Here is a 15,000-nt window from a genome sequence, read left to right on the forward strand (position 1 = left end):
ACTACAGGCATGTAACAGCACGGAGTAACAGACACCAGTGTGAAAGTGCATACCGACAACCAATCTGAACACAGTCACAGTCACATTATGGTAACCCTAAGTAATAGTATAGTATATGTACTATGTGAACAAAACCACCTTCATATAAGCCACTCACACAGTAACCATACATATACTGGGCCAATACACAGTGCAGTCTGATGCCTGACTGTGATATGGGACATGTGTCAGTCTGGTCCTACAAACATGTACACTGATAGGGTACCATAAACTGGAGCAGCATGCAACATCAGATAGAACAGGACCAAGAACAATGACATCTAACATAGTCTGTATACAGGCCAAGTAACATATTCACAATACATACTATGTCAACAGTCACCATAAGTACACAGACCACACTACTGTACACACTACAACAGAATGTCCTGGTTTTGTCCTCAGATATAAGGCCTACTATACATAACATGTCTAGCAGTCTGATATCTCACTGGCGTGTTATCAGGTATGATGTCAGTAAATAATGATGTACTGTACATATGCACCTCTTACTGCATGACATATGGACAAAGAGTGACAGACTTGGGGGACAGAGGCACAAACACAGGGCCAATATTGACATATTGCTGTGATCAACTGAGAAATGTCCTGGTCTAACAGGGTTTGTTGTGACATATGTCTTCTGAGGGATACAAAGTCAGTAAATCACATCAATGTCACCATGTACTGACTGCAATCATCAGAGCATGCTACTGCATACCTAAATATAGGAACTGTGTGAGTAACACAACAAATATAAGACTCCAAACTCTGGCCAGTCTGCAGATAGCCCTACAGGTGAGAGTTTCCTCAACCACATAACACTGTCATGCCAGACTTTAAATCATGTAGAACAGCCATATCCACACAAATCCTGTTAAACCAACACTACTTCAAATGTAGAACAGCAATACTTACATTCTGTCCCCATGTCTGGAACATCCCCCTCCTGTTTGTTGGCCTGTCATCACAGTGTATACTGTAAGAGGTATTTCCATCTACCCTCTGTGATGCTGTTTGTCAAACACCCACATGAAGTCCTGCTCACAGTGAAGGAAAAGAGCCAACACCCATATGAAGTGCTTAGTTATAGGAGTGTGTTTCCATGCAATTGTCTATAGGAATGATACCACAGCTTTCCACATGCAATTAGCAAGTGGGGGACTGAAATTCCTGCACAGGCCATAAAATTCAGACTCATTTGTTTTTGGTCAATGGTTCATCTATATATATTTTTTTGTCTTTCATGTCTTTCATGTTTTCTTCAATGGTTCAGTATTACTTTTTTTCATGTCTTTCTAGCTTTGCAGGTTACATATCAGTGCCTTTTTAAGATTTTTTTTTAATTAATAGCCCTCATTCAGTTCCATATCTTAATACATTAGTTTCTATTGATATCCATTATTTAAGAATTTTTCACTATTTTGTTTCTCTTTTTAGTTTCTGTATCTTATTTTTTGGATATCAAGCCTGGTTCTTATTTTTTGGTTTTCTAGCCTGTTTCTTACTTTACATACATGTTATTTTACATACATGTTGTTGCTGTTTCTCTAGTACGCTCGGCTTTGCTTATTATGCTCTTTTAGGTTGTCCACCATCCTGACGAAGATTTCGTAAAGTGTAGCCTAACAATGTATTTTACCAGCAAGGGTTGATTTTTTTTTCCAGCAAGACTATTTTTAGTTAACTACATTCTTTTAGCTAATTTTAGCTAATCTCCGAACTTCACTATTGTAGGTTTAGAGTGATTCTACTAACCATGTATGAGCTGGCTCAGGGTATCTAACCTATCAGATTGTAAGGTGTGATGTCAAGTTGTCGTGCCCTATCATAATAAAGTTTTTTTTCACCCACACTTGATTGGCTCCCACTGATACACCCCCAGGTACTCTTATAAAAGGAAATCCTCAGGATCACGCTTTCCATTAAGGAACTACGCTTCTATGGTGATTGTACTTCTGGTACTTTTTACTACAATAAAGTACGACCTTCTAGAATCTGAACTTTGACTACGTTGATTTTTTGCCACCACAGCGAGCAGAGCTCCTTAGCCTAGCCACATTTATGTTGTTTTGCCTGTTTTTTCTGTGTGTTTCATCTTTGATTTCTAGCTGCCACACTAGCGGTTCCTCTCACCAGGCGACCTGACCAGCCGGAACTATGATCTGTATACGAAGCCTTTCTAAAGGCTTTACTCAGCCTTCAACCACAAGCGCTCAGGTATGCACAGCCTTTCTCAAGGCTTTACCGGTAGCCCAGCTTCTTCACCGACATCCCACCGTACCTTTATTAAGGCAGCCTACCTAGTCATCCATTTGTTCTTGGCTTCCCTAGGGTATTTTATTCATGAACACATCTCTGTGTGTATATGTTTGACCTGTTATAGTGTATTGGCTTTGGATATGTGTGAGTATTCCTAGCCAATGTGTGTGTAAAGCATGAATGGTGTGCAATGTGGTGTGTGTGTGCACAGACATCTGCGACTGACAGATATGTATAGTCCACTGTTGTTGTCAGACAGGTGCTTCATTTCTCCAAGTGTTGGAGCATGCCCAGTATGACCTTCTGTATTAAGTGTGTGAATCCATTCCAGGTAGGTTGTACTCCAGTGCAGGATTTTGTGTTCTACACCTAGAGCTAGCAACCTGTTTCTGCAGGATATCTGTAGATAGGTTAATAATATGTAGTCACAATGGGCGAAAGATAGTAGGATACTGTAACTATTGCTGTCTGTGCTTTTTGTTTTACATGGTTGGTGTTAGCAGAGATATTCAGACATGTACTGTTTTACACTGTGATGTATTTATGTCATCAACTACCAACAGATATACTTATTTGCTCACAGTTATTTCCTGGGAAATACAAGATGAATGAAGCTGTGTCCAGTATTGTGGTCTGCAGCCTTCTGCAGCCTACTTATTCTTGCATACTTATGCCATTTTGGAGGGGTAGCTGCAGACACTGGCTGATGGATCTGTCTAAATGGTCCAGCACCTTGGTACTGTGGTGACTGAGGATCTCCTGCTTGTACATCTATCGACATAACAGAATGGCCATATTCTGCTGTGGCCATACCTCTCAGCTGTACAGATTCACCCAGTTTACCGAGAGGCAGGGTTCATGTATCTTGTCAGTTCCCCTTCACATTGTGGTTTATGGGCAGGTTTGTAGCCACCCATTACTGGGTTTGCAGGGTAGTATGGGCACACATCAGAGTTTCAGACTTCACACACCCCATGGCATCCATGCTTCTACACCCCCCTACTCTAACATTATGCAATTGATATCTGCGAAGTATCCCTATAGTTGTCCCTTCATCCCAGGGTTATTTAGGGGTTGGTCCATAGTTCATGCAGTAGGACATGGTGGGCATGCTACTGGGATTTGTCGACATGGCCTTGCATTTGTGTTCTGTGGGCTGTGTTAAGTTGTTAGTTGGGACCCCATGAGATAACATACATTGGCAGTAAGGGTGAGGCACAAGCCTTTGACAGAGGACTGTAGGGCATTTGGTAGTGATGCAGGCCATCTGTAGCAGGCCTGCATTCTGTCACTCCTACAGTCCCAGGCTGCAAGCCACTGGATTCCCCTGGAGTAACAGGGTAAGTGTGCAAGGTGTTAATGGCAATAGTTCCTGTCCCTGTTAATCCACTGGTCTGGATGCTGGCAGGGTGCTGCTTACAGCTAGGGATACACCTGCATAGGACACCTCTTCAGCATGCTGTATTCTGTGGGTATTCCCATACAGAAATGGGGGTCATACTGTACTCATTCCCAATAGCAGGGATATGACCTGTGATAAGCCTGTGGATGATGGTGGGGTGAGCTGAGTGCAAGTGTGATATGGAGTGCTTCTTGCAGCTGACTCACAGATATACCTGGGCCATTCCTCTTAATCTGCCTTGTGCGGGGACATAGAGATTCTCTCATTACTTCATAACTGTGCCTTTTGTGGTCTGCCAGTGATTGACCAGAATACATCAGTATTCCATACTCCACAGGCAACTAATATGCTGCTAACCTGTATGTACAATTCAAAAGGTGTGTGCAGTTGACAGTTACATTTTATGCACTCTGTCTAGGGTATTTCCACCTGTGTACTGTGTGTATGTTTGGGCCCACATTCATGGCATGTCCATCTTTCAGATGGTGACAGATATTGACATTTGAACAATGAGCATGGATGACTGCTGAATTGGGTCTTGCTGGGATGCATTGTGGTTGGCACTGCAGTAGTAAAAAAATGGCCCTGTCATCGACAGTACTGGCCACAGGCCACCGGGACATAACCCTCCATGCCTACATGCTGACCACTTCCACACAATGTACAACACACAACAACCTAACACACAGAGCCTTGCATATTGTACACATGCTACAATCTATCCTGTAAATTGTGCCAGCTCAGGTAATCTGTGCTCCACTGTTATTAACCCCACTCGTACATGTTAGTGCATTTCGACATAGGATTGTGGGAGGGGGGGGCACACCTGACAACTATAAACATTTGCTATGACTGTACTGGTATGTCAGGTACTCTTTTGGCTTCCATTTCATTTTGTATTCTGACCTATCATGCAGACTAGAGGCATATCAGTAGAGTACAGATCTTAGGTTTTAATGCCCTACATTTCAGTTTCAGACTTTATACCATGCAAAACTAACATACAACTGCCTGACCTGTTATAGTCTGTCTGTGTAGGTCTGGAGGGGGGCTGTTATCCATTGCTATTAATTGGAGGCCTTAGCACAGTCTTTCTTTATGGTCATCTACACCTGTCCTGCTTTCTGAGACTGTTGTTGGATATGTGAACCTCACGGACATGCATGTGTGTGTCCTATGGACCCACATTTGGGCCACCACATGTACTGAAGTGGGATTTGTCACCTTGTCTAGTACTGCCTACTTTGTTGACACCAGTATTTGTTATGGATTCCATGTTGCCCATATAGGTGTCCACTATCTGCTGTCATCCCATTCAGCCACCCAATTTCCTTGCATACTCACATACATACCATAGCTACAACTAGCAGAACATACTACTCCATTCCGCAATTGATAGGAAGAGTGAGTTACTTGTGGCTGTGCCAGTACTGAGGATGGTGCTGGAGGGCTGACTATGTCGGATGCACATAGAACACTCCCTATACATGGTAAAGCACAGGTAGTGTCATGTTTGGCATCCCTTTTACTGTATATGTGAGTCAGAGAGAGGTGTTATTCCCCGGGTTCCTACCATGTCAGTGTACATGCTATGTGTTGCCTCTTTGCCAAAGCCTGGGCCTACTGAGCATGCCTCATTCTGCCTACATGGGCAAGCTCAGGTTGTTCCTCCTCTAAGTCACTCTGTGCCTGTGCTGGCCTTGGCAATGGTGGGGGGCTGATTGGCCCTGCCTCGTGCTGTTCCTGCTGCAGCTGTTTCCGCAGGATCACATTTTGTAGCATGGCACATACAATAAAAATTTGTGTACATGTAGCTGGAGAGTACTGCAAGGCTCCACCAAATATGTCCAGGCACCGGAACCATGACTTGAGCATCCCAAACACGCTCTATTATGATTCTTGTTTGTGCATGTGCCTCACTATGGAGTTCTTGTTCAGGTGTGTGTGCATTTCTGGTGGGTGTCATCAGCAATAGCTCCAGTGCGTAACCAGCATCCCCCACTAGGTGGCCATATGGGATGTCCCCACTGGCAAATCTCTGGTACAGCTGTGTCATATGCCAGATGTGGGAGTCGTGATAGCTTCCAGGGCTGCCAGCACACACACTCATTATAATGTCCTGGGCATCGTACATGACTTGGCAGTTGGAGGGGAAGGCCTTGCAGTTTTTGTAAACCCTACCCTGCTTGCGAGGTGGTGCTTTGATGTGTAACTGCATGCAGTCTATAGCACCCACTGCCTCAGTGTTTTCTGCTATTTGGTGGAAGAGACGCATATTGTTGGTCAACGCCTCATGGGTGTTGACTAAATATATGTGCTCTATGGCATCCAGGAACTGGTGGAGTATCCTGGATGCTGATGCCTGTGAGATCTCCATGATATTTCCAGTTGGCCTTTGGAAGGTACCTGTGGCTAGTATTCTTAAGCCTACACATACATTGGTATCCACTGGGATGGGTTCCCTTCTGTTGGTTCTGTGTGTGAGATGTGGCTGGCACAGCTCAAATATTTGCTGTAGGATGTCCCTGTCCACCCTACAGCTCTCCACTATCTCCAGCTCATGTAGCCCCTAGTGGGTTACCCTGGGTCTGTGCACTCTTCTCCTTCTCCTCACTGTGGGTTTGTCAACAGCATTCTCATCCTCATCTCCCTTAGCCTCTTCCGCATACTGATGTATGAGAGCAACAGCAGCCCCTATCATTTTGTTAGTTTTGTCTGGTAAAATCTCCCCATCTGTGTATAGCGGTGGTGTAGAATTTGTGGACAAAAATGAGAGTGAAAGGTGTTTGCATAGTTTATAGTAGTGTGCTGGGCTGGGCTGCTGCCTGCGTAATTGGCTAATTCTGATACATTTCACCTGCCAGCTATGCTAGTACTCCTTGATTGTTTTCCTACTACTGTTTCCCTTCCCATTGCCTTCCCGTTTAAGCACCGAGGCGTGCCGCACATACCCAGTGCTCAGATGTGAATAGAGCTGCTATTTCCTGTTTTTTTTTTGTTTTTTTTTTAAACCCAGTGTGTGGCACACACACCTATTTAGGCAATGTAAACACTGCTAGGCAGCCTCAGACACACCCCCTTCCTTAGCTGTGCTTAGCTAAGGGCAAACACAGGCCACAGAGCTCCAATAAGCTTACAGCATGCATGACAGTCCTCCTTATGAGGTCATCTACCTCTTAGGCTGTACCATGGTGTTTCTGCACTTACACAGTTGGGTGCTAACTAACACTGAGGGGAAATCTGTGATTCAGTATCAATCCCCACATTTGCATAAAACTGACTGCTAATGCATTGTTACAAGACTGACACAGCCTTCCCCCTTAGCAACCACTATTCAATGGTATTGTTGTCTTCTGCATGCCATTGACTATTATAGCAGAATGCTGATTTTGGTTTAAAAGCTTATTTCCTACTTTTTTTTTTATTTTCGGGCTGATCCCATTTGCGCACTGCTGCCCTACGCTTAAACGGCCAAAATCGGCAAAAAAAAATAAAAGTTGTTTTTTATAATTTTGCAACTATTTACCATGCCAATGGCCATCTATTTGGCCATTGGCATGCCTATTACATTGAATACATGCTTTCTTTGGAGCTGTTATGCCTCCATTTTATAATTTGCAGAAATGTATTCGGTTAGCAACCGAATACATTTCTGCAGGTTACACTATTCCTGCACAGACGCCTGCCTTCATAATGGATCGCTAATTCATCTCATTTGCATGATTTTCACCAGCAAATGGGGTAATTAGCATACAAGAGCTGTGCTTGTGCAGGAATAGTGTAGGAGTGCTCATGGAGGTCCTGGGAGCTCACTCCTGGATTGCTCGTCGGCCATATTGTGTGCAGCAGCTCTTGGACTATTCCTGCACACCGTGCAGAGCTTGCTGAATCCTGGGGATAGAGAATAGCTACAATCATATAATTTTATACTAAGTTCAGATTTAATTAATAATAAATGCCTATTTGCTGTATAAAGATGTTGTTGAAGATGAAGAAAACAAATAACAGAAATGATAATATTAACAATGTTCCTTCCAGATATAATGAAATATATCACATATGTTAAATAACCCTAAGAAACAATGCATGTTAAGTACTCAAAAAAAAAAAAAAACAGCAATGTAACTCAATCATGTATCTAAGAGAAAATATTTGATTTTAAAAAAAGATGCCTGAATGAAAATGCACTGCTGAAAAGCATCATGTTGAGCAAGCTCTTCACTCTGGAGTACATTATAATAATTTCTGGAGGATGCATTTCAGCACATAAGTAATTGATGATTACAAGATGATAGCTTTAGGGCTGATTGTTGGTTTCAGAAGCTGCAAAAAACCTGAAATTAATCTAAGTTCTAAAGTATGTATTCTCTTTTGCTAATTAGTGAAGAATATAGTAATAACCCATGGCTGGGCATGGATAATGCTGGATTTACCCACCATTGGCATGGTTTGGTCAGGAGGGTGAAGCACTAGTGTGTACTAATTATTAATATATAGTTAGGGCTAACATTTTGTAGTAAAGTCTTGCTAGGGGACTGAGATCTGGGGGTTAGTTATTTTATGTATGAATCCTATTTATTTTTTTATGTTATTTTATTTCTCTGTGTGTGCTAGTCTATGTATATTTTACTCTGTATTTGCACTATTTTCTTTATTATTCATATATTAATCTTTAAGCTCTTGGTGCTGGCATTCATTTATTTATCATATCATGTAGTTTAGTTATTTGAGAAGAGGGTATTCCTTATCTAAATCAGAGCACCTGGCTATTACTCCACCCTTGGTTGGCAGTGGTGTGAGTCAGACCTCATCATTTCCAGACTACTTTATATCAGTGGGTGACATCCTGCCATCTGACTGTTGCCTTGATGGCAGTTGTGCACTCATATTTTCATACTTAAGATGCCAGCCTATCATCATCTTTTATGGAAGTGGTTGGATATTTAGAAACAACAACTGTATCTGGACAAAAATCCATGTCCTATCCTAGTAGAGGACAAGGAAGTCACTGCTAAATGGGACATGGCCTCAAACATAACCACAGTGAAACCTGCAGTGGTCCAACAGGAGCACTACCTGCCTGTCAGTCCACTTCAGTTATGACCTTAGGTGGTAAAGAGCTTTCATGTACTATTGGACAGAGTTCATCAGTACTTGGAGGTGGGTTGAATAAGAAGCAGGTGGCTATGTTTGAGGATATTCCTGCTGATGTCCTATACAGAATGTCTTTGATAATGTAGTACCTTGTGAGCATGCTGTTACTTGCAGCCAGACATGGAGGCAAACTCTTAGATTCATAGGTAAGTACAAGACTAGCTGATCTTGTGGACCATTTTAAGGCTAGCCATTTTCCCTTTTTCTGCTTGAAATAACCTACCCCATTTGGTTATAGATTGGCCCTACCCATTCCATTGTTGATAATTATATTTTACCCCTAATGAGAATAACTAGGATCATACTGTAGATGATTTGAGGGGGCCAGTGCATAGGATAAAACATTTAGGAGCTGCCTTTGTCCATTAGTAAATGTATGCTTTCCATAAATAGCTCTAAATTACACTTGAAAATGGACAGGGATGAACTTTTTTTTTATATGGATGGGCAGTCAGTTCCATAGCAGCAGTAGTCTCTTCAAAATATATGTGCCCCTCCAAACTGTTCTGCTGATGTTGCAGAAGAGATATCCTTAGCTCGAGTATTTTTAATGCCATTTGACTTGCTGATCTGCAATAAATCCATCAGTAATGGGTCAATGATGCCTTGTATGCCAGACACAAGTCACATTTTAGCAGTCTGTAAGACACCAAATATATTGACAGGGCTTTGAGTCTTTCCATGTAGGACATGCTGTTTAGGCCTTGTATCCTTTTAGTAAGGTATCTCTGTGGGCATTCCAGTTGTTGCACTTGTCAGGACAGAAATGTGTCAAAGGAGGCATTATATTCAATAATAGGCCTAATGAGGACTGAGCAAAGGGAAACAATAACATCCCTAGACTTAGACACAATTACTTTGTTAATAAAAAAAAAAAAAAAAAAAAAACATGTAACCAACTATAAAACTGTCTCTTTACCAAAGCAAAAGACGAATATTTCCAAGACAGTTGACAGCAAACATGCCAAGGTTAAAATATAAACAATTTTGATGGATAAAACCATTTATATTTTAACCTTGGCATATTTATTGCCTCCTGTCTTGGAAATATGTGTACTTTGTTAATAAGCTGTACAATATAGAAGGACCTTCTTACAACAATAGACACATGTTGGTCAAAAGTTAAGTCACTGTCCACATAAGTTCCCAAATCCCAAACAACTGGGTCAAATCTTAGGGGAGCATTGTCAATGTGGTATTTTCCTGGGGTAGATGACTTTCCAAAGGATACAGTAATGTACCTTCTGGCATTTTGTCATAAGATTTTCATTGGGATATCACAAGGGAGGAAGATCCAGCTGGAACCCACACTTCCATCTGGTTCTGGTGATGTGCCTAAAAAACTGGAAAACTGGTAAGTAGCAGTGACCTGGGATGTGAGCTATAGCAGGAGAAAGGTACTGAACTTATTATTAATTTATTTATTTACTATTTGCTAACTAAGTAGGTAAGCTGATCTGAACTATGAACCAAAGTACAGAAACAAAAGCAAACAACATGAATATTCAAGAATCATACAATACATAAAAAATGCAGAATCAAATAAAATCAAATATTTTAAAGGGTCTTGGAGCAAACATAGGCTTCTTGCCAATTTTTATGCTTGTTGCAATGTTTTATATAAGAGAAACATTGCAAAGATAGAGTTATTAATGACAACGGTTCTGTTTACAATATTTACAGTATATACATAAAGTCCATTTTGAACTTCAACATTTCAGGAAACAAGCAGTACAACATTTGGACAATAAGTAGAGAAAGACTGTCATTTTGAAGGTAGCCTGCTGTTAGAATTTACCATTTCATGGTGACTGTCTTAATGCTGGTAGTAAGACTGATAGAAAATTATGGGGTTAATCATTATTCCTAAAGCACTTGCAGTTGGTTTCCTTGTGCAAGTTTTCCAGCAAGGCCTTTACTAAATTCAGTAAGAGATTCCAGGCCCCTTAATTCAGGTGAGAGTCCATTTTACAATGGCAAGAATAGTCAGGAGAAAGCACATTCTCCAGTAGCTATTTTATACAGCGGTCTGCTTAAAGTGATTGATAGCTTTTTCCTGGGTACTTCTGAGAGAATACACCTGGGCTTGGATGGGTAGTTTCCATCTCAAGAGTACACAGAATCTTTTAGTGACTGGATACCATTTTAGCCATTGCAAGAGGCTACAATAGTAAGATCAGCTGTCAGCAAGCAGGGCAGATCTGTAAATTTTATTTTCAGTGATTTGAAGTATTTGGGAATTTTGTGCTGAGTAAAACATAATAAGAGAAAGACCATATTCTAATTATGACAGAACATTTTTAACAAAGGAAAAGCAGGCTGAAGGGAAGACTAAATGAGAGTCTCTATAGCAGAATTTTAATTTGACATAGTACTGTGTTAGGTATTTTGAAAAAGCTGGAGAAGGATCAAGGTTAAGATATTTGTATTCAGAGATGAGGGGGATGATGTGATGGTTATCTGTGATGTTATTAAGACACAGATGAGGGATTTTTGAGGGGTTGTAAATAGCATAAGGTCAGTGCTTTTGCTAATAATATGGTGATTACAATCAGCTCAGCTGCATAACTTAGGGAAATACTGTTATAGTTTGCTTTCAATATCAGAGGGTTATTACTGGCTTGTAATAGAAGAATGTCATATAGGGGATGGGAAGTCATCTGTAAAATTAACAAACAATGAAAACAGAATGGGATACAGAACTGAATCTTGCAGCACTCCAGTGTTTAGGGTGTCAAGTGATAAGTGGTTGTTAGTGTGGACACACCTAATTTTCTATTCTCCAGTTAACTTTGGAACCACTTTATGGAGTTGTGGCCAAAATTACATTTGTTCAGTTTCATAAGAAGGATATAATTGTTAACAGTTTTGAATTCCCTGTTTATATTTAAAAATATCGCAGCAGTGAGCAGACAATCATTAATGTTACAAAAATAATGTCAGTTGCAGTGGTGGAACTGAAGGCATTTAAAACCATGTTTTTGTCGGATAGCTGTTCATAGCTATTAACATGTTTCATAATTTGTTTGTATTGTATTTTTTATAACTTTTTTTTTTTTTGCAAGTGGACAGAGAGTGGAGGTAGATCTACTTTTGGGGCAGGGTATTTTAGGCACTGGGAGTATTATTTATTGACATTTAATTACTAGAAAAGTCTGACTGGAAAGAAGCACCTTTTCAGTGGAGGCCCGGGGACAAAAGCTCCATTACAATTATCAAATATTTAAGAATAATAATTTTATAGTCTTCAAAAATAAAACAAAAACATCTGCAGTTTAAATAATTATGACAGATAAGAAATAATGTAAAACATTGGTTAAGAATCAGTACAAGATATATTACAATCTTTTAATATTTACAGAAATTTTAGACAGTTTGTAGAGAAATTAAAGATAATTTAGTCTAATACATAGAGGCACTGCAATATGAAGTGAGGGGAAACGGGCTTATGGTATATATAGAATATAACTCAGGGAAGGCAATTAGATAGCAGTAAGGAAGGAAGTGAAGAAGGTAGAGTAAGGAGTTATAAAGAATATAAAGGCACTTGTTCACATTTAGGGATATAGTTTATCCTGGTCTTGAGCAAGAACAGAGACAGATTTTAGCTAGGAAGTCTTCCAGAGTGGTTTGAAAGATAGGAGGGAGGATATAGACCTGATGGATACAGGTATGGAGTTCCAGGCCTTAGCAACCTTCTAAGAGTTCAAACAATGCCCAGCAGATTTGCTAGGTTTGTCGACAGACAGGAGTTCTTGGTCACTTGATTACAATGATCAATTGAGGACATAGTTGTGTAGAATGTTTTTTAGTGCTAGATAGGCCGATGAATGCTGGATAATTTTATAGGTGTTGAGTTGTGTATTTGTTAGTTGATGTGGCAGTTCTAACCAATTTAGGCTTTTCAGTGGTATTCAGTGGTGAGTTCTGAAAAGGGTATGTGCCTGCAAATTTAGCAACTTTGTTATAGCATTGTTCAAGTTTTAATTTTTGTGATGCCTGGAGGTTAGTAAGGATGCAAGTGCCACAAAGAAGTGTGGAGGATATAATTAGTGGCAAGTGTAGTTTCAGTTGCATCGGAGAAAAAGATGTTGGCTCTGTAAGGCATCCCTAGGTTTTCATGAGTTCTTCTTATGCAATTTTGTGTATGCAGATATTATCATCCACTATCACTCCTAATAGTTTGCTATGAGAAGTGACTTAAATGGTTGTATTATCAAGAGAGAGGAATTAAAATTTTTCTTTTAAGAGAGAGGGATTCTGGGGGAAAAAAAGTAGTAGTTTGGAGTTTTTTGGTTTGAGCACATGTGAGTTACAAAGCCATGTTTCAGTGGCTTTTAAAGCTTCCTAAGTTTTTGGAGGTGTATCATGTTACCAGATGTCCAAATGAGAGTGCAGTCATCTGCATATCATATTAGGGTGGCCTGTTATGTAAAAGTATAGAGGGTGTTGGTGAAAATGTTAAAGAGGACTGACCAAGGATAGAACTTCGTGGTACACTAGTGGTGACTAGGAGGTAAGAAGACAGTGTGGAGTGCCATTTTACTGACTGATACCTATTGGACAGGTAGCTGTTGAGTCACAGAAGGGTGGGCTGTAGAGACCTAGTGAGGGCAATTCAAGTAGAAGTTTGCTGTGACAAACAGTGTTAAATGCCTTAAACAAGTCTAGAAATAAGAAAGATACTAGTTTGCCATTATCTCTAGTAACCAAAAATGCAAAGAACAAGCAAGAGTTTCAAAACTACTCAAACAATTTGAAAACCACCTCTTAGACTATCAATAGGACACACAGGAATTGCAATAACCAAATTTAATAACTCTGTATAGAAAGACAATACATAAATCACAGTTAAGCTCTTTCTTCCTCCACTAGAACTTTTTCAAAAACTGTTCTATATTCACATCAGATGGATTATATTGCAAACATTAACTGATAATTTAAAATGTATCAAATAGCACTGCAAAATCTATTATCAATTAAAATTTTGAATAAAAAATAATGAATACATAGTCTATGTTAATAAAAATGTATACACCTATGAAATGAATTGATACTTATATTTTAAAATAGGTAAAATGTAAAAGTAATCATTGATATCTTTAAAAGTGTAAGCATCTAATTGTAACTGCCTAACAAGCTCTTGCTTACTTAAACATTCTTTCCAGGGTCCTACTGTTTCAGAATTGTCTATTTTTCCAAAATGAAAAAAAAAAAAAAATCCTGTAATTATTACACAATAAAGAGTACTTATATACTTATACAAAGCACAGTTGGGATTACCCCTTTGAATGTCTTGATAGTGTTTGTAAATACGCTTCTTTAAACACCATTTGGACTTACCTACATAAAACATGTCACAAGAGATGCATTGACTTAAATATACAATGGCTTTTGTGTTGCAGTCAAATTTTCCAGGGCAAGGTAAACGTCTATAATAATTCTTAATAAATGTGCCCTTAGTATCAAAAATGCATTCTTGACATCTGCTGTATTTGTTAGTTTTTGCATACATTGCTGTCCATTACTCAAGGTATACTCACTAATAAACATTTAATGTTGGCACCTCTCTTATAAATAACCTTAGGCTGAAATCTCAATTTCACCAAAATGTCCTCAGCAAACTTTTTTTCCAAATTTTTCTTTAGTATGTTCTTAAAAACTCTTGCTTCATTGGTAAAAGTGCAAATAAAAGCTTTATTAATAAAATCATCTGAACTTGTACTCTTGGACCAAAAAAAGGTTTTATCAAGGAGAATGGGTATATATTTTATTTTTCTCATTGGATAATTCCTAGCCAAAAACATTTCTTTTAACTTATTCATATCAATTTTAAACAAATTGTCATCTGAAATAATTTCTGACAACTGTATCATTTGCCCTCAAACAAATAGCTCTTTTTTGAGATGCCAGATGGTAACTCGACCAATGCAAATAGGTACTAGCAAACATAAGCTCTATACAAACAGTAGACTGATATGTACCGGATGTAAAATCTTTAAATCCAAAAACTGAATGTCCTGTTTGGAACATTCATAAGTAAAGTTCAAAAAATCAGTTGAGTAATTCAGCTTGTGGAAAAAATTTTCTAAACTAGTCAAATCAAATGTCCATACTATGAAAATGTCATCTTGGTCAATTTG

The sequence above is a fragment of the Protopterus annectens genome, chromosome 5.part0 (assembly GCF_019279795.1).
Source record: "Protopterus annectens isolate FY-2018-M chromosome 5.part0, PAN1.0, whole genome shotgun sequence".
NCBI classification, from domain to species: Eukaryota; Metazoa; Chordata; order Ceratodontiformes; family Protopteridae; genus Protopterus; species Protopterus annectens.